General features: G+C 43.3%; 1 protein-coding gene and 1 long non-coding RNA gene across 3 annotated transcripts in view; both read left to right on the top strand.

Moving 5' to 3' along the window:
- Window positions 1-21480, top strand: part of me1 (malic enzyme 1, NADP(+)-dependent, cytosolic) — an 86042-nt gene that overhangs the window by 13497 nt on the left and 51065 nt on the right. The window lies entirely within an intron of this gene.
- LOC133479514 (uncharacterized) lies at window positions 9451-14816 on the top strand. The gene is made up of 3 exons (XR_009788975.1): window positions 9451-12024; window positions 12107-12403; window positions 12501-14816. It is a non-coding gene; the product is annotated as an uncharacterized LOC133479514 (long non-coding RNA).

Here is a 21480-nt window from a genome sequence, read left to right as displayed (position 1 = left end):
AGTTCAGGGTGTAGTCCGCCTTTCGCCCGAAGTCTGCTGGGATAGGCTCCAGTACCCTGTGACCCTAACGAGGCTAAGCGGTGTTGAGAATGGATGGATGGATGAATAGAGGGCCAAGGAAAAAATATGGGTGAAGATATTTTTGGGGGAGACTGGAAGGGTCACTATTTGTGTTCGAACTAGTCCATCTGGATTCAGCTTTATGGTGGTGGTTGTTTGGCAGATCAAACGCATACAATAGTAAGCATGAGTAAACACACATAAATGTCCATTCTGGCATGAATGACTGCATTTATTTTATTCCTCACCCCTGCATCCTCAGCGAGGAAGGTTTTCACCAGCAGTCACCGTCTGTCTGTCTGCTTTGCCGTCAGCATGATTGCATGAAAACTACCAGGCTTATTGAACTAAATGAGTAAAGGAGCAGAGATGAAAGCATTAGAGTTCAAAGAAGACGAGACTCAAAAACAGCATTTATCTGACAGCACCCAGGGTTGGACATTGGAAAACACATTATGTTAAGCTAAACTCCATGCCTCTTGATGGTTTCAGTTACCGTAACAGTTCCAGTCCAGTTATCCCTCTCACTCCTTCTCCCTTTACACTCTGATTCTTTGCTTGATGTCACCTCAAGGGATCCAGCCATTCGTCTGATGAACAGCTTGCCCTAATTAGGGGGTCACCATGAGCCTATCACAGATGAGTTTGGGCCTGAGGAACACTGGATTGGTAGACTGGATTGACATGACAACAACAACAACCATTCACACTCACATTCACACCTATGGCCAAATTACTGTATTCAATTAACCTAACATGGATGTTTCTGTATCGTGGGAGGAAGCCAGAGTACCCAGAGAAAAGTCACACAAGCACAGGGAGACGATACAAAGTCCATACAGAGGGACCTGAGCCAAGATTAGAACCATCCACTGTAAAACAGATGTGCTAACAACCAATCCACTTTTCTGCCTACAGTAGAATATACAGTATACTGGGAAAAAAAAGATTTAAGAAGCTTTATTGTCTATTTTAGAGTTATGTAGCAGATATACAGAGAATCATAACTACAATGCAGCAAAATAAAAAAGGTAAAAAGGTTCTGAAAATACATTATAAAGAAACTCATACTTCTCATTGTGTCTTGCATGTTGTCATCATTTGTGAATGTGTTGAACTTGTTGTAGATTAAGATCTGAAACGGAATTGAAAAAAAATATATATATGTTTTTAACTCTGTGAAGCACTTTGGGTTGCATTTTTTATGTATGAAAAGTGGTATATGAATAAAACTTGATTGATTAATTGATTGGCAACAAACAAACAAACTTAGCAGTATATACAGTAGAATTGCTTGCAATTATGATGGAACTACAGTGGACAGTGTACAGTGTCTAATTTAACCTGTACAAAACAGGTTAAATTAGGTTAAAGTGTGTCCAGATTCATTATCAGAAGTGATGTCTTTACTGAACATCACAAAGTAGGTCAGATGAATTGGTTGAAATATCTGAGACATTATTTGGGCTAAAAAAGGCAGATTCATGTGGGTTTCAGCACAGAAAAATAAAGGGAAACCAAAAAGTCAATTGACTGTCTGTTGTCGTACTAGAGCGGCTCCAACTACTGGAGACAAATCCCTTGTGTGTTTTTTGGACATACTTGGCAAATAATGATGATTCTGATTCTGAAAAGGTGATTAGTCAGTGAAACAAGTGCTTAAACAAAAGTGGGAGAAATATCCTTCAGCACAGGTGAGTTTAAGGCCTATTTAAAAAAACAAACAAACAAAGCAAAAAAACGAAAACTAAATCAAGAGTAGAGGTACATAATATTGCATATTTATTAGATACAGCAGACAGTGGGAGAGAGAAAGCCATTGGATGGAAACCAAAAGGAACATAACATTAGGGCACACGGGGTTAATGTTAATGTCAATGTTAATGTGTCTAATTAGAAAACATGGCTCAGGTTTGTGTGAATGTGGAGCAGAGGAGGAGAGAGTTGGAACATGTCTCTGGCCTTGTGTGTTGAATCTGTTTCTTGGTTTCCCTGTGCGCCGATTGTCTCAAATTTGTTTGGACATTTGATTATCGCCAACAACCCGTTTTTAGGGAACAAATAGCATTTTCCTGCTTCCGTGTGCTTGGGTCCACCTGCCTTCGCCTCCACTCCACCATGTATAATGTTGTGACACATGCTGCAGCTGCTGGAAGTTTTGTCTGACACTGACAATAAATCAACACTATAAACATTTTCAAAATACATGTTAAAAAATTACTTCAGTTTGCCTCTACACAAAAATGCAGTAGTTGCGAAATTAAAATTGTCAACTAATAACAAATATAATTGTAATATGGACTGCTGTTGTCATAGTCATAACATTGTCAATGTCATAACAACATTACTGATGTGCATTACTTTTTTTTTACTAGCCTGATAAAACATCTTTCACCAGCACATGCTTCTACCAAGTTAGTGGCCGTTAACATTGAAGGAGTCACGAATGATGTAGCGCTAAATCCGTACGACGTTGTTGCAGGCTGCATGGGTTTAGTTCCTACTCATTGACGGTGTGAATGCGAATGGTCGTCCATCTCTATATGTGCCCTGCGACTGACTGGCGGCCTGTCCAGGGTGTAGTCCGCCTTTCTCCGAAGTAAGCTTGGAAAACCCCCGTGACCCCGAACAGGATAAGCAATATAGAAAATGGATGGATGGCTAATGCCAAAAGAGACGAAAACAGTGACATGCAACGACTATTGACTTTTCTTTTTGTTGAGCACATTCAAGTGCAGCAAGGTTGAGTAAATTATTTATTGCCTTTTTTTAGTTCCTACAATTTGTATATTAAGCTAGAATAACAACCTGATATTCACATTTATGACTGACAACTTAAATTTGTTGCTAAGAATGTTTAAGTACATCACATTCAGGAATAGTTCTTTGTGCAACAAGCGGGGTACACTGTAGGCTGTTCGCCACTTATCACAGGCTATCTATAAACAGATAATCGTTCACATTCACACCAAAGGACAATTTAGAGTCTTCACTTTACCTAACATGTATGTTTTTGGAATGTGGAAGGATGGCGGAGTACCTGAGAGAAACCATGCAATCCCTAACCCTAACTGTAGATAAAACAAGAGAAAGGGAAAACTGAACCCCTCCTGTTAGTGTCAGTCATGCATAGTATTTTCTCCTGAATCTGCACCATATACTTTAAGTGCATTTGTTTCAGTAAATTTGGGAGAAAACTATCCATTCAGCGTTGCGAAGAATAACGAGATGCACTGCTTTTGGAGTTTTCTTTTTACAGAACTGTCATCCTATTGCAGAGGAACCATATTTGAGTAAGAAGCTGCTTGTAATTGATGCTGCATTGTTTGCGCTGTCTCTCTCCATTCTATGGAGGTAAATGGGGCCTAGTGGTTTTGTTTCTATATACAGCAACCACCAGACCGGGGCCTAAAAACTGTAAATACTGGCCTGGTCAGTGGCCAGTTACAGCTACTGAGTCGGCACCCAGACGCCGGGACTTCTTCTGTCTTTCTTTGACCATTATAGATAATGAAAAAGTGACCTTAACCATATTAACCTCCTTTCTCCCACTCTTTTGTTCTCTTTGTTACTATTTTCCCTGCCATTTCTCTCCTGATTTCAATTTTATCCTCTTAATCCCAACTGTGATAACTGTGGGACTAGTCTGCCATTCCTCTCGGCCATCCACTCTCTTAACCCCAGCAGCTGTTTTCACAGTGTCTAGACGCACATGCCTCTGCTGATAAAACAAGAGGACATTACAGCGCGCTGCTCATTAATGAGGCTGGTCTGAGGAAGTTCTTTTGATTGAATGGTGTCATTATAGATCATCTGTTTTCACTTTGTATCACATCTTGGGACATAATTTTTATGTAGTGGACGTGGTCCTGACCATATGCATAGAAATGCTTGTTAGTGGACATAGTGTTCGCATACACAGCATAAAGCTGTTTGGCTTGAGGATGACAACTGTGTGCGTGTGTGCAGTATGCATACGCAAGCAAAAGTGTGTGTTTGTAAATACTGATGTGGGATCACGAAAGGAAAGCCTATTATGACTCATTCTTTCCTGCAGCTCTTGGCCGTAGCCCCCTCCCAGTGCGGGGCACCGTTGGCCATGAATTTATCAGGAGGTTTCCTTTGATAGCAGGGAGATATTCCAGTTCTGCTGACTCCCAATATGTAAATCCATCCCACATGAGCTTTGGTGTCCAAATTGGCTTACAAAGCATATCTGGGGCACGTACAAGAAGCAAATGATGAGAAAAAAAGTTTTGGGTTTATTTCACCCATCAGTGGGAATAACTGAGATGCAACACTACTCAGAGTTGTACTGATTTCTTGGGAAGTAGACGTGGCGGTATTAGAGGGTTAGGAAAGATGGCGCTTGTGTAGGTTTTTGTGGGAAAACCTTAGTGCTGCATGCTCCCTGTTTGGTCAGCTGCAGTAGGTTTGCTGATCCGAGGAGCCCTGACATCACCAGCTGAAGTGAATCCAGATTCACAGACTCAGCCAGTGTTCTCATTGTCCATTTGAGTATTATTCAGTATTAACCTTTCATTGCCATTTTTAAAAAGCTTCATTCAAAACCAACATTTGTATTGGCAGACACTGTGAATATTTTAAGTGTGTGTGAAAGAGTAAGAATCATACAACAGCATTTTTTTAAAGATCCCCAAAACAGTTTACTTTTCTAAAGACTCCCATTTTATTATTTATTTAAATTTTAGAAAAGTAGTGCAAGTGGGCGTTTGTCGTTCCATTGGGTAAAACACTGGTAAAGATATTTGTCTGTGTCCTGAAATCACCCAAACCTTTCTGTGGGATCTTTTTAATTCACAATGATTTTGACAAAAACTAAAGGTGAAACCAGAAATGACATAGTCATCGATGTGCCACAAATATTTCCTTTTCCTCACAACAGATGGACTTTAAATCAATTTTGAAGCCAATTTTAAGATGCTGTTTTGGCCAAGCAGACACATGGATTGGATAATCACATCCAGATGGTAAAGATCCTTCTTTGACGATAAATTAAAACAACATGCAACATATTCAAATTCTGTATTCATGTTTATTATACTATGGAATGAAGCTTAACGCACAAATAGCTCATATAAAAGACTTCCGGACGGAAATTGTGGTCCACCATCCGGCGACTCAGGAGGGGGAAGCAGTGCACCATCAACACTGTGTATAGTGGGGGATTGGCGCTGCTGACCTCGACTCGGGACATTGTGAACCGGTGGGGAGAATACTTCGAAGACCTCCTCAATTCCACCGTCACGCCTTCCCATGAGGGAGCAGAGTCTGGGTTCTCTGAGTCGGGCTTGCCTATCTCTGGGGTTGAGGTCACCGAGGTGGTTAAAAAGCTCCTCGGTGGCAAGGTCCCGGGAGTGGATGAGATTCGTCCAGAGTTCCTCAAGGCTCTGGATGTTGTAGGGCTGTCCTGGTTGACACGCCTTTGCAACATCGTGTGGACATCGGGACAGTGCCTCTGGATTGGCAGAGTGGGGTGGTGGTCAACCTTTTTAAGAAGGGGGACCGGAGGGTGTGTTCCAACTACAGGGGGATCACACTCCTCTTCCCTGGTAAGGTCTATTCAGGGGTGCTGGAGAGGATGGTCCGTCAGGAAGTTGAATCTCAGATTCAGGGGGAGCAGTGTGGTTTTTGTCCTGGCCGTGAAACAGTGGACCAGCTCTACACCCTCGGCAGGGTCCTCGAGGGTGCATGGGAGTTCGCCCAACCAGTCCATGTGTTTTGTGGACTTGGAGAAGGCGTTCGACCGTGTCCCTCTGGGATTCCTGTGGGGGGTGCTTCGGGAGTATGGGGTACCGAACCCCCTGATATGGGCTGTTCGGTCCCTGTACAATTGGAGGCAGAGTTTGGGCCGCATATCTGGCACTAAGTCGGACTCGTTTCCGGTGAGGGTTGCACTCCGCCAAGGCTGCCCTTTGTCACCGATTCTGTTCATAACTTTGATGGACAGAATTTCTAGACGCATCAGAGGCGTAGAGGGGGTCCGGTTTGGTGGCCTCAGTATTGCATCTCTGCTTTTTGCAGATGATGTGGTTCTGTTGGCTTCATCAAGCCGTGACCTCCAACTCTCACTGGAGCAGTTCGCAGCTGAGTGTGAAGCGGTTGGCATGTGAATCAGCACCTCCAAATCTGAGACCATGGTCCTAAGTTGGAAAAGGATGGAGTGCCCTCTCCAGGTCGGGGATGAGATCCTGCCCCAAGTGTAGGAGTTCAAGTATCTTGGAGTCTTGTTCACGAGTGAGGGAAGAAAGGAACGGGAGATCGACAGGCGTATCGGTGCAGCGTCTGCAGTGTTGCTGACTTTGTATCGATCCTAAGCCGAAGACGAAGCTCCCGATTTACCGGTCGATCTACGTTCCTACCCTCACCTATGGTCACGAGCTGTGGGTCGTGACCGAAAGAACAAGATCCCGGATACAAGCGGACGAAATGAGTTTCCTCCGCAGGGTGTCCGAGCTCTCCCTTAGAGATCTCAGTCATCCGGGTGGATCTCAGAGTAGAGCCGCTGCTCCTCCACATCGAGAGGAGGCAGATGAGGTGGCTTGGGCATCTGATTCGGATGCCTCGCGGACGCCTCCCTGGTGAGGTGTTCCGGGCATGTCCCACTGGGAGGAGAACCCGGGGACGGCCCAGGACACGCTGGAGAAACTCCGTCCTTCGGCTGGTCTGGGAACGCCTCGGGATCCCCCCGGAAGAGCTGGATGAAGTTGCTGGGGAGAGGGAAGTCGGGCGTCCCTGCTAAAGATACTGCCCCCGTGACCCGACCTCGGATAAGCGGTAGAAAATGGATGGATGGATAGTTCATATAATATGAAAATAATGCCATTTAACAAATCATTATTATATTAATTGGTGTTAACCTTTGGGACTCATGACTTCACAGACAAGTGTATAGACTGGTCAAACTTTCTTTTGGACATGAATACAGTATATGACAGGGGGCATACCCGGTGAGGACATGCAATAACTAACTAATAGGACATGATGAGAGAGGACAAAAAAGGGCAGGACAGGACAATATGTGGGAAATGAGCAAGGCAGTGCTATTGATGAGGGATGCTTTTATAGCGTCTAAACACCTGTAAGAACCTGTGAGTAGATATCCTAATATAACCTGTGTTATTGTTAGTTGTCTCAGCAGAAGCAATTCAAGCCTATAGCATGTCTATGGAACTTATTAGTAGATGAACACCATATCACATGCGTGTTAGTCAACTGGTGTACGGAGGAATGGTGGGCCCGACCCCCTCCATCTGCAAGGGTGGTGGGGGTGGGGGAATACTACTACAACTAGCTAAGGCTGACCACTACTACTACTACAACTAACACCAGGACTTAGACTATAGATGGTTATCCCAACCTTACTCGAGTTGCCTTCAGTTATATGAATGCTTAGCAGTGTAAATACTGTCTTGAAAACATAGTTAGTTTAGGTCACATTTCATTTGGAATACTGTCAACTTGACCTGACTTAGTTTGTTAGCTACAATGGTGTAGCACCATTGCAACATGAATACGTTGCAAGTGAGAGGAAAGTGGGGTTAAGATGGCTATCACAATACATCACTTTCAGCCAAACAGGTCAAACAAAAAGGCCATCGCCATGTTTTCTGGCTTGGCCTCTTAGAAAACAAAGCAACTCCCACACTGAATAGAAAAGTGCTTTGCAATGATCCCTGCCAGGCTGTATATCAGTGCCAAACATTTAAGCCCTCTCCCTGTTGACTGGCCTGTGGACTTTGGGTCCTGTGTCTGACTGGGGACTGTGGTTGCAAGAGCCACAATGAGGAGACCCCATATGATTTTAGGATAAAGCCAATCTCAATAGTGTTTCTTTTGGTGCTGAGGGAATATTTCAATTGAAGTGAACACACAAGGGAAAAGCGTCATATGAGGTGAATTACCATTGTCCAATTGACTTAATTTTGAATGCATGATTGAGGCTTTTACTGAATTACATAATTTTAATGGTTTCCCAGAAAATAGAAATGATTACTTTTTGAAGTTTCCAGTTCATCTTCATTTGCAAAATTGACAGACAAAACCACCTAGTCAGAAAAGATTTTGAAAAGGAGAAATCATTTTATGTTTATTGTTGATTTCTTTTTACTTTCAGCTTGACCCATCAGGGGTCGCCAAAGCAAGTCACTTGCATGATTTGTTTGGCACAGTTTTTACATGGGATGCCCTTCACACACACACACACACACACACACACACAAACACACACACACACACACACACACACACACACACACACACACACACACACACACACACACACACACACACACACACACACACACACACACACACACACACACACACACACACACACACACATATATGGCGGCGCGGTGGCCGACTGGTTAGAGCGTCAGCCTCACAGTTCTGAGGTGCGGGGTTCAATCCCCGTCCCCGCCTGTGTGGAGTTTGCATGTTCTCCCCGTGCCTGTGTGGGTTTTCTCCGGGCACTCCGGTTTCCTCCCACATCCCAAAAACATGCATTAATTGGAGACTCTAAATTGCCCGTAGGCATGACTGTGAGTGTGAATGGTTGTTTGTTTCTATGTGCCCTGCGATTGGCTGGCAACCAGTTCAGGGTGTACCCCACCTCCTGCCCGATGACAGCTGGGATAGGCTCCAGCACGCCCGCGACCCTAGTGAGGAGAAGCGGCTCAGAAAATGGATGGATGGGATATATATATTGGCACAGTTTTTACATGGGATGCCCTTCACACACACACACACACACACACACACACACACACACACATATATATATATATATATATATATATGGCGGCACAGTGGACGACTGGTTAAAGCGTCAGACTCACAGTTCTGAGGACCTGGGTTCAATCCCCGGACCTGCCTGTGTGGAGTTTGCATGTTCTCACCGTGCCTGCGTGGGTTTTCTCCGGGCACTCCGGTTTCCTCCCACATCCCAAAAACATGCATTAATTGGAGACTCAAAATTGCCCGTAGGTGTGACTGTGAGTGTGAATGGTTGTTTGTTTCTATGTGCCCTGCGATTGGCTGCCAACCAGTTCAGGGTGTACCCCCGCCTCCTTCCCGATGACTGCTGGGATAGGCTCCAGCACGCCCGTGACCCTAGTGAGGAGAAGCGGCTATATATATATATATATATATATATATACACACACACACACACACACACACACACACACACACACACACACACATATATACACACACACACATATACACATCACAGTGTTCCCTCGCCGCTTCACGTTTTCCGGCTAATATATTATATTAGCCATATATATATATATATATATATATATATATATATATATATATATATATATATATATATATATATTCATTAAAACAAATTAATAAAGTTTTTAAAAATACAGCCATATCGGCAGCCATATTGTGGAAAGACGCGCTGTTTCATATTGATGCTTGCGAGAGAATGTTTCCCTGCATGCCAAACAAAGAAATGAGTTGACTCAGAGGCTTTGTAAATGCCTGTAAATGCCTGTACTGTACGGGCACTCATACAAGGCGCGTGATTGTCATGTTTACCACTGTTTTACATAAAATCTTCTTTTAACAACATTCAATAAACATTTGGGAACTGAGGACACGAACGGTTAAAGCTTTGTAGGTGGAATTCTTTCCCATTCTTGCTTGATGTACGGCATCAGCTGTTCAACAATCCTGGGTCACCGTTGTTATATTTTACGCTTCATAGTGCGCCACACACTTTCAATGGGAGACAGGTCTGGACTGCAGGCAGGCCAGTCTAGTACCCGCACTTTTTTATTATGAAGCCACGCTGTTGTAACACGTGCCGAAAGTGGTTTGGCATTGTCTTGCTGAAATAAGCAAGGCCATCCATGAAAAAGACGTTGCTTGGATGGCAGCATATGTTTCTCCAAAACCTGTATGTACCTTTCAGCATTAATGGTGCCTTCACAGATGTGTAAGTTACCCATTCCATTGGCACTAACACGGCCCCATACCATCACAGATGCTGGCTTTTGAACTTTGCACCCATAAGAGTCCGGATGGTTCTTTTCCTCTTTGGCCCGGAGGACACGACATCCACAATTTCCAATAACAATTAGAAATGTGGACTCGTCGGACCACAGAACATTTTCCTTAAACTGTTCGACTATCGACTATTTTCTCACGTACTTGTTCACAAAGAGGTGAACCTCGCCCCATCTTTGCTTGTGAATGACTGAGGAATTCAGGGAAGCTCCTTATATACCCAATCATGGCACCCACCTGTTCCCAATTAGCCTGTTCACCTGTGGGATGTTCCAAACAGGTGTTTGATGAGCATTCCTCAACTTTCTCAGTCTTTTTTCCCACATGTCCCAGCTTTTTTGGAATGTGTTGCAGCCATAAAATTCAAAGTTAATGATTATTTGCTAAAAACAATCAAGTTTATCTGTTTGAACATTAAATATCTTGTCTTTGTAGTGTATTCAATTAAATATAGGTTGAACATGGTTTGCAAATCATTGTATTCTGTTTTTTATTTATGTTTAACACAACGTCCCAACTTCATTGGAATTGGGGTTGTATATAATTACATGCAATGTATCTGTATGGTATCTATACATGTAGAAAAAGGGTCAAAATGTGAATAAAAGGTTAAAATAACAATCAATATAGATCAACTTATTATACTGTATAAGAATGCTAACAACAAGATGTTATAAGACCGATCACACAGTAAGATACACATGAAAAATGTGTACGTACATGGTGGGGGGAATGACACTTTATGAACAAATGTTTTTTGGACACATGGTGAAATATGAGAGATTAGATCATGTGATAATAGTGCGTGAGAATAGCTTTCTCACAGTGTGAATATTGTGATAAGGAACCTACTCCTCTGGATGTAGTTAAGCAAACAGTGGCACTGAGGAATTTACAGTAATTCTTTCCAGACTTTAAGGAAGGGAGTGTCCTGCTGTTTGGCCTCTGTGTGATTGTGACAGATGCGAATGAAAAGGCTGAAGTAGCATAATGTTTATGTTTTTCAACGTTACCCTTAAAAGTTGCACCATAACCACCATTTCAAACCGCTGAGATGTCCAGAAGGAATTTTATCACTTTCAAAGGACTTAAACTTTGATCTTTCTTGTTTGGCCATCTGGTCAACTAATTAGCTGCTTCCTCTCAAATGAATAAAAGTTAAGAGTGGACATTGAGGTAGTCTGAAGTTGAGGGGTGGCCCATAAGCTAAATTACTTTGGCTTTTGGCTTCTGGAACATGGTGCTGCGGGCATCGCATGTGTTGGCACAAGGTGCGGCCACTTCAGATGTGGTCTGGGACATGTGGAAGCTTCTAGGGTTTATCCGGCCCAACCCAATGTACAGTACAAAGAGCAAGTGAATGTGGTAGCAGTCAGACACGAGCCAACCTGTGTTCAAACAAGCATTACAGTAGCGTTACTACTCTACATGTGTGTTTGTGTATGCGCGCAGTTTGTGAGCCTTTACTATGACTCTGTAAATAATAAAACATAACTAATGAGAATATTTACCTTTGTTTTACCTAATGGTCCCGTTCCATAATTTTTAAAAAATAATCTTTGATGTCCTTTTATTGCGTTTGCATCACCATTTTGGTTGGAAATGGCCAAAATGTCCCTTTTCAAGCTATTCTAGTTGGTCTTTTCCGCCTGGCATTTGAGACAGGCAGATTTCTCATTATTATGTAAAATGGAAATGAGGTTTGTGTCATGAGCGGTGCCCTGCAGTCCTTTTTGTTGGAGCCTGGTGGCGCTTTGCGCTCCTCTCGCCTTCTCTTTCTCCCTCCCTCTCTCTCTTCACAGTAATCAGCGCCAGGCGTGGCCGCGCACCTGTCATCAATCAGCCTCATCATCACCTGCATAAAAGCCTGCCAGATCCTGGAAATTCTCGCCGGAGTATTAACACTCTCTTGCGGTACCACAGCTCCTCAGCCTCCACGTAAACTTATTCCATTCCTCGTGTCCTTTCTGACCTCCGTGTCTCTCCTTGTCCTCAGTGTTCCCTCCGTGTTCCTTGCATCCACGCTGCCAAGCCAGCCGCCTGACCTCGCCACCGCCTGCCACACTTTCCATGACTCAACAACCCGCAAGCATATCTCAAGGATCATCTCCATTCCCCTTTTTCAATAAACTTTTCCTCACAACCTTTCAGCCTTCGCCTGCTCTTGGGTCCTGTCTGAATCCACTTGTGACACTTTGATCTGATTGGATCGTTTGTCTTCCCCAATTTTAATATGGGAAACAGCTTGGGTCTGCATTGTCCATATCATCTCGTCTACGAGTGTAGAAGCTTGGTGAGGCCAAGCATTCATAGCGACGTCACGTCCCTTGCAAGAGTTTGATCGTGACAGTTATTTATACACACCGAACACACATTTTCTTCATTTGCAGCACATTGATATGCTCTTCCCACCTCGGTCCTCTTCAGCGGGTCATTGACACACTGACGTCTGGTGAAGAAGGTGTGCTGCCAGGTGCCATGGCCACCATGCCAAGTCACCCCGGCTGGTTCTTTTGTTTTTGTTTGTTTTCTTCACAGTTTAACTCCCCAGACCAGACCCTTTCAGCCGGCGATGAGCAGCCACGGCGGCCTGCGGGACACCTGTCCCTCGTTACTATCACTGTAAAGCACTTGAATTGCAATGGAATTGTAAGTTAGCTGTTTAAGAAGTTGATTGCAAGAGGGAAGAAGCTGTTGGAATGTCTGCTAGTTCTAGTTTGCATTGATCGGTAGCGCCTACCGGAGGGAAGGAGCCGGAAGAGCTGGTGACCGGGATGTGGAGGGTCCGAGAGGATTTTGCACGATCTTGTCTTAGTTCTGGCAGCGTGCAAGTCCTCAAGGGTGGGTAGGAGGTACCGACAATCCTTTCAGCAGTTTTGATTGTCCGTTGCAGTCGGAGTTTGTTCTTTTTTGTAGCAGCACCAAACCAGACTATGATGGAAGAACACAAGACTGATTCGATGACCGCTGTGTAGAACTGCCTCAGCAGCTCCTGTGGCAGGCTGTGCTTTCCCCGAAGTCGGAGGAAGTATATCCTCTGCTGGGCCTTTTTGAGGACGGAGTTGATGTTGGTCGCCCACTTCAGGTCCTGAGAGACTGTAATTTCCAGGAACTGGGAGGTCTCGACGGTTGACACAAGGCAGCTGGACAACATGAGGGGCAGCTGTGGCGAAGGATGCCTCCTGAAGTCCACGATCATCTCTACAGTCTTGAGCGTGTTCAGCTCCAGGTTGTGTCAGCCGCACCACAGCTTCAGCCGCTCGACTTCCTGTCGATATGCAGACTCGTCACCGTCCTTGATGAGGCCGATGACAGTGGTGTCATCTGCAAGCTTCAGGAGTTTGACAGCCGGGTGCGCTGAGGTGCAGTCGTTTGTGTAGAGAGAGAAGAGCAGCGGAGAGAGGACACAACCTTGTGGCGCCCCAGTGCTGATGCTGCGTGTGGATCAGGTGGCCTCCCCCAGCCTCACCTGCTGTGTCCTGCCCGTCAGAAAGCTGTAAATCCACTGGCAGATGGCAGGTGAGACGCTGAGCTGGAGAAGCTTGGAGGAAAGGAGTTCAGGGATGATGGTGTTGAACGCTGAGCTGAAGTCTCCGCTCTGCTGTGTACCGCGCCACTTGCCACTGGACAATGGACGGGGTACTTCCGACACCCACAGGCGGCGGAACGGCACTGCAAATGCGGGTTCACAAACCATCAGTCTCTACCGGACTTGACTGGGATCTAAGAACTTTACATGAACGCAACTAGTGACTGTATTTCTGCAAACTTGAATGTCTGATGTCGAATCTGTTGTCAACTGAACCAGATGAAATGTTTCACTCCACACCACACAAATACCACATTGCAAATATTACAGTGTCCTCAACAAACACATACAATGGAAACATTCGTTACAGGGATTAAAGAGGATGAGTGCGGGACAATGCAAACCGGGAAAATGGTCTCGTTATCTTAAATCCAATGATTAATATTTTATTCCACTGGTTTTAAACCACAAACTACTAAAATGAAATGCAATTCTAAAGGTGCGGTCCGCCTTCCATTCGCTCCCTGAAGGTGATAAAAAGGCTGACGCTCTTTTGTGTCTCTCTCTCGCTCTCTCTCTCATTGTTCCACCTGACGAAGGGCTGGCCCAGCCCGGGTAGCCCCCGACCTCACCACGAGGTGGCGGAGGCTGGCAGACGCCGAACTTCCCTGCCACGCTGCCAAGCGTGGACCGCAGGGAGCACCTGCCAGCTCCCCAAATCTACCCTTTTGGGTGTGGGGCAGTTTACGGACGAGGCTCCGTTGGGAAGGAATTGCAGTGAGAGCTTTCCCTGACCACGTGGCAAGCATTGCCACTGCCACTTGAAGTGCATATTTTTCTCTTTGCTACCTTTTCCTACAAACCATCCCTCGTGAGCGCTCTTGCCAAACCCCGGAAAGGTCGACTCGCCTGCCTGAATTAGTCAACATACGTAAGTCAAACTTGCAGTCTACTAAAAGTACAGATTAGTGGATATTTGGGTTTTAAACTAATGAGAACATGAATCCCCAGCTATAGGCATTGTCACTACAAGCTCATTCTACCAATCTCACATCACATGTCAGTTTCCTTTGCCAATGTTCGTCTGTACTTCATTTGTTTTGTGTTTTTCTGTATTGCTTCCCTGTATATTCCCCATGTTACATCATTGAATTTTCCATAAAATTCACTACCTGCATTGTTGTGTGTTTGTGTTCGAAGAAATCAATCTCTGGCCGTCTAGAACTCTTCTCACAATTTCAGAAAGGGTAGCAACCTTCAGATTACAAGACTGATAAAAAGGTTTCTCGTCACTTTCCCTAAATTTTATCCACATAAAAGGTGACGTGGTGCCCCTTTTACAAGAAAATAGCTTAATTTATAATGCTTTAATTTAAAATTAAGCTAAACCGGAAGTAACGCAGGCGTCACTTAAAGCTCATTCTTTTCTCCTAAATTAATAACATTTTTATTTAACAACTGTTTGTACAATATTTTTCTGTTATCCATTGCTCTTGGTCTCTCTAAATATATTATGTCTTTATGCCTACCACGATAGCAAATTTTTTACAATGATATATTCTCCCCAAAAACTTACACGATAAACGATAACATCGTTTAATTATTATTATTATTTTTATGCCACTGATATAATATCAGAGCATAATAAAGAATTGTACACATCCTACAAATTCTGCCCTGGTAATCAAACATATGAGCACAACTGTGTAATGTTCTCTCATTTAATAAATAAAAGTAGCAGTTAAATTGTTGTTTTTGTGAGCGCTACCGTAGAGCTGGTTGCCCAGTTACACGTGGGTCGTTAACCATTTAGTTCCCATGTATGCTCATTGTTTTTTAACGTTTCTAATTTATTGAAATGTGGTGAAATTGATGTGTAAAATATGTGGGTTTAATTTAATCTTTTCTTTTTTTTTCAAGAAATCATGAAATGAACATTTATTGTGGAATCTCAGGGTAAATTAAGTAATATCAAAATAGTGTTGATTTTAGCTTTTCATAACTCAATGCAAACATTTAGTATTTTTGAATGTTCGTTCAAGAGCCAGGGTACACCCTGAAGTGGTCGACTTATAGACCCTATGTTTGTGGCTTGGTAGCGGCTGAGAATTGCTCCCTTAAAACCTGGAAACATCGTGTTGCCGTTCGGCTGAGTTGAGTGGGTGGGGACCACCCATGAAGTGGGCAAGTACTTGAATGTTAATTGAGAAAACTATGTCACACTGTTAGTATTTCTAATCCACCCATTTTGTAAGCATTATGCCATTTATTGACATTGCATTCAATTGACAAACTGCATAAATGCCAAACTTAAACCATGTCACACTCATTTTGACCTATGTTCTGCATAAACAGTAGAAAACAATGGAACCTTTAACAGTGATAGTCACTCATAAGATCTTTTAAAAGATAACTCTGACTATTGCAGCTGTGGATAAAATTGGATCATGATTGCCATTTCCATCCACAAATAAGATCAGATATTTTCATGTCAAATATAACCAATAAAGATCATCCTAAGATTGTCTCACACTGGCTCACCTGAACTCATGCCATGATAAAGAAAAATCATGATTCTTAAGACGATATTTAATGAGCACGAGAGAAACTGGTCCCCTCCATTTTACCCTTGACAATATTACAAACATGAGAAACTCTAGAAAAACACAGTACCATGTCAAATGTGCAGGTCAGTACCAACCTCCGCTTCACCCATAGTTTCATCACAGCCAAATCTGTTTATTTACAGCATCTTTTATCATTTAGTTGAGGTACTATCACAGTTGGCGGCACGGTGGCCGACTGGTTAGAGCGTCAACCTCACAGTTCTGAGGACCCGGGTTCAATCCCCGGCTCTGTCTGTGTGGAGTTTGCATGTTCTCCCCGTGCCTGTGTGGGTTTTCTCCGGGCACTCCGGTTTCCTCCCACTTCCCAAAAACATGCATTAATTGGAGACTCTAAATTACCCGTAGGCATGACTGTGAGTGCGAATGGTTGTTTGTTTCTATGTGCCCTGCGATTGGCTGGCAACCAGTTCAGGGTGTACCCCGCCTCCTGCCCGATGACAGCTGGGATAGGCTCCAGCATGCCTGCGACCCCGGTGAGGGGTCTCTTTTCTCAAAAGCCAATATGTTGCCTGAGAGTCCAGTAAATTAAAATGATTGGATCACATTTTTACTTGCTGAGGAATGGACCATTGCAAAGCCAATATTCAACTCAAAACAGAAATTGGCATCAATGGTTACCATGCCTCCACCACACTAATCTTTGAGAACCGTGCATCTCTAAGCTTCCCATGAACTCTTTGCCCGTGGTATCACACCTATCTCCCCCTCTACCAGTTCATTTGTGGTAATTTAATGTCTTTGATGGAAATTACTCCAAATGAGGCATAGTATGCTTTGAGTTCATGGGTGTTTTCATGCACAATTACTGGCTGCAAGAATTTGTTTTCATTTACTATCTTTTTCCCCTGGACGATAGTTGACAGAGGGAATGACATGATTGACACATTCTGTTGTAAAACAGCCTCCACCGAGCAAGAACATTTTTATTATTGGCTACCATTTTTTATTATACATGTAGCAATACACACTATAAAATGCAAATTTGAAACTGAATTCAAACTGAATTTGGGAACTGAAAGTTCTATTTATTTTTTTGTCTATGCTTTTTGTTTGTTATATTCCCACATAATCCTTGCTCTCCATGCTCAGAGGCAACAGGAAGCCCAGCAATAGTGCATTGTGCGCCAGCTGCTGTTCCAAATAAATGAAGTCTGATTCAAACATCTGGCTCTGTGAAAAACACAAACCCTTTTATGATAAAAGCTATTAAGTTATAACTCAGCACTGCATCTGTCTGTTTGAAGTCTCCTCAAGTACATACTGGACTATGAAACTGTGAACTTTGTGATTAGGGAATCATGTATGTTCAGTATACTTATGTCTTAAATCCCTTGCTGCAGTCATGGTAGAAAAATATACTGTTAATTAATGATGCAATGACAGACACCTGCCAGCTGCTATTTTTTCAAACCAAGTGTTTATTCAGTTCAAAGGATGTGTATGTCATGACGGAATTTAGCTAATTTCTTTCTTTTTACTTCTTTTTAGTTCATTACTACAAGGAATTGTTTTGCATTTCAAATCATCAGTTCAGTCAATACAATTTATAAAGTGCCTGTGGCTTGGATCAGTTTTACAACCCCAATTCCAATGAAGTTGGGACTTTGTGTTAAACATAAATCAAAACAGAATACAATGATTTGCAAATCCATCCATCCATCCATCCATTTTCTGAGCCACTTCTCCTCACTAGGGTCACGGGCGTGCTGGGGCCAATCCCAGCTATCATCGGGCAGGAGGCGGGGTACACCCTGAACTGGTTGCCAGCCAATCGCAGGGCACATACAAACAAACAACCATTCGCACGCACAGTCACACCTACGGGCAATTTAGAGTCTTCAATTAATGCATGTTTTTGGGATGTGGGAGGAAACCGGAGTGCCCGGAGAAAACCCACACAGGCACGGGGAGAACATGCAAACTCCACACAGGCGGGGCCGGGGATTGAACCCGAGTCCTCAGAACTGTGAGGCTGACGCTCTAACCAGTCGTCCACCGTGCCGCCGATTTGCAAATCATGTTCAACATATATTTAATTGAATACACTACAAAAACAAGATATTTAATGTTCAAACTGATAAACCTTATTGTTTTTAGCAAATAATCATTAACTTAGAATTTTATGGCTGCAAGACATTCCAAAAAAGCTGGGACAGGGTCATGTTTACCACTGTGTTACATCACCTTTTCTTTTAACAACATTCAATAAACGTTTGGGAACTGAGGACACTAATTGTTGAAGCTTTGTTGGTGGAATTCTTTCCCATTCTTGCTTGATGTACAGCTTCAGCTGTTAAACAGTCCGGGGTCTCAGTTGTCGTATTTTACGCTTCATAATGCATGTTCTCCCTGTGCCTGCGTTGGTTTTCTCCGGGCACTTCGGTTTCCACATCCCAAAAAACATGCATGTAGGTTAATTGGAGACTCTAAATTGCCCGTAGGTGTCAAAAGTGTTCTTTGTCAATTGACAGTCTGTTGTCGTACAAGAGCGGCTCCAACTACCGGAGACAAATTCCTTGTGTGTTTTTTGGACATACTTGGCAAATAAAGATGATTCTGATTCTGAATGGTTGTCTGTTTATATGTGCCCTGCGATTGGCTGGCAACCAGTTCAGGGTGTACCCCGCCTCCTGCCCGATGATAGCTGGCATAGGCTCCAGCATGCCCACAACCCTAGTCAGGATAAGTGGCTCAGAAAATGGATGGATGGATAATGCGTCACACATTTTCAATGGGAGACAGGTCTGGACTGCAGGCAGGCCAGTCGAGTACCCGCACTCTTATTACGAAGCCACGCTGTTGTAACACGTGCAGAATGTGGTTTGGCATTGTCTTGCTGAAATAAGCAGGGAGCGTCCATGAAAAAGACGTTGCTTGGATGGCAGCATATGTTTCTCCAAAACCTGTATGTACCTTTCAGCATTAATGGTGCCTTCACAGATGTGTAAGTTACCCATGCCAGATGTGTAAGTTACTCATGCCATAAGTGCTAACACACACCCATACCATCACAGATACTGGCTTTTGAACTTTGCATTCATAACACTCCAGATGGTTCTTTTCCTCTTTGGCCCGGAGGACACGACGTCCACAATTTCCAAAAAGAATTTGAAATGTGGACTCGTCGGACCACAGAACACTTTTCACCAGTCCATCTTAGATGAGCTCGAGCCCAGAGAAGCCGGCGGCGTTTCTGGGTGTTGTTGATAAATGGTTTTGCTTTGCATTGTAGAGCTTCAAGTTGCACTTACGGATGTAGCGCCGAACTGTATTTACTGACACTGGTTTTCTGAAGTGTTCCTGAGCCCATGTGGTGATATCCTTTATACATTGATGTCGGTTTTTGATGCAGTGCCGCCTGAGGGATCGAAGGTCACGGGCTTTCAATGTTGGTTATCGGCCTTGCCGCTTACACACAGTGATTTCTCCAGATTCTCTGAACCGTTTGATTATATTATGGACTGTAGATGATGAAATCCCTAAATTCCTTGCAATTGTACGTTGAGGAACATTGTCTTTAAAATGTTCGACTGTTTTCTCACGCACTTGTTCACAAAGAGGTGAACCTCACCCCATCTTTGCTCATGAATGACTGAGTAATTCAAGGAAGCTCCTTTTATACCCAATCATGGCACCCACCTGTTCCCAATTGGCCTGTTCACCTATGGGATGTTCCAAACAGGTTTTTGATGAGCATTCCTCCACTGTCTCAGTCTTTTTTGCCACATGTCCCAGCTTTTTTGCAACGTGTTGCAGCCATTTGCTAAAAACAATAAAATGTATCAGTTTGAACATTAAATATCTTGTCTTTGTAGTCTATTCAATTAAATATAGGTTGAACATGATTTGCAAATCATTGTATTCTGTTTATATTTATGTTTAACACAATGTCCCAACTTCATTGGAATTGGGGTTGTAATTATGAAGGGTGGATTTGGTCCAAAGAGTTGTTTACAGTGTGCCCTCTAGTTTGCAACAGGATCTAACATGCTGAGGTTTTACAGGGTGGCAGGTCATTTATGGATTTATTCAGGATAAAAAAATTTAACATACTGTGTCATAGGCACTGATGTAGTCTGGACTGCATCGAGTAACGAGAGTAGAGTACAGTGGCACTGAAGTGCAAACTACAACAGTGAATAACACAACGGCAAATTTCAAACAACAACAGTAAGTAAATAATCACAATGACAAATAACTAAAAACAACAGCAAATGAATAAACAAAATGAAACTAAGCTACTGGTGGGGGAGATAATACTCATGTTTGTTTGCAAATATTCGCTAATTTTGAATTAGATGCCTGTAACATGTTCTCAAAAAGTTGGGGGGGGGGGGGGGGGGGTGATGGGTTAGCATTCATGCATTTTATGAACCGCTCAAATTGTTGCTTTTTAGGTGGAATTCTTTCCCATTCTTGCTTGATGCACAACTTCATTTGCTCAACATTCCGGTGTTGTCGTATTTTGAGCTTCATAATATGCCACACATTTTCAATGACATAAAATGCCAACTTCACATTTAAGAAATACTACTCGAGATAATGAATTGCCACATTAACGAAGGTTTAGCCTCTTAACTGATTCTCACTGTTGCCGACAACCTAAATGCAATTAATATAACAAGCACGCATTGATCAAAGGAGCAGTTTTTGTCGTCCATCTTACTTGTAAGAAAATGGTAGTTTCATGCTAGAGATTGACGTCAGCAATACTCGCCATCCCGTGAGAACTTCTGTTGGGAAAATTGGATTTGAATTCATTTCAAACAGTGGTGCTTTTCCTTTGCTCGAATGGAAGCAAATTTTCATCTCGCATTAACCTGATGACCTTTTCTACCAAAGTTAAGGAAAGATGGAACTGTATAAAGGTTAGAAGATTTGACATTCCAAATAGGATCATTATAAGTTAGACTTGACTCGCATGCCTCCAACACACTGCCAGGCCACACTGAGTGACGGCAGTAGCCAATGCGTGACCAAGAACCTTTTTGTAAAGTTGCTATAAACTCACCAATGGGATTAGTGGTGCCCAGATGGCGATTGAGTGGTGAAGGGTGTGCGCTTCTGGGGCCCACCATTTGTTTGGCCTTGGGGTGTGCCTGTGTGCTGCACTGGTATTGCTGGTAGGGAGGCAACACTTAGATGGGTTTTGGTGGTCTTGGGGTTCTGTGGCTTTGGGGGGCTGACTGAGCTGTCTTCCTTGTGATTCCTGGG

This window comes from Phyllopteryx taeniolatus, chromosome 6 (genome assembly GCF_024500385.1).
Source record: "Phyllopteryx taeniolatus isolate TA_2022b chromosome 6, UOR_Ptae_1.2, whole genome shotgun sequence".
In the NCBI taxonomy this organism is placed as follows: Eukaryota; Metazoa; Chordata; class Actinopteri; order Syngnathiformes; family Syngnathidae; genus Phyllopteryx; species Phyllopteryx taeniolatus.
Note: the sequence above shows the minus strand (reverse complement) of the source record. Positions and strands in the feature narration are given on the sequence as shown.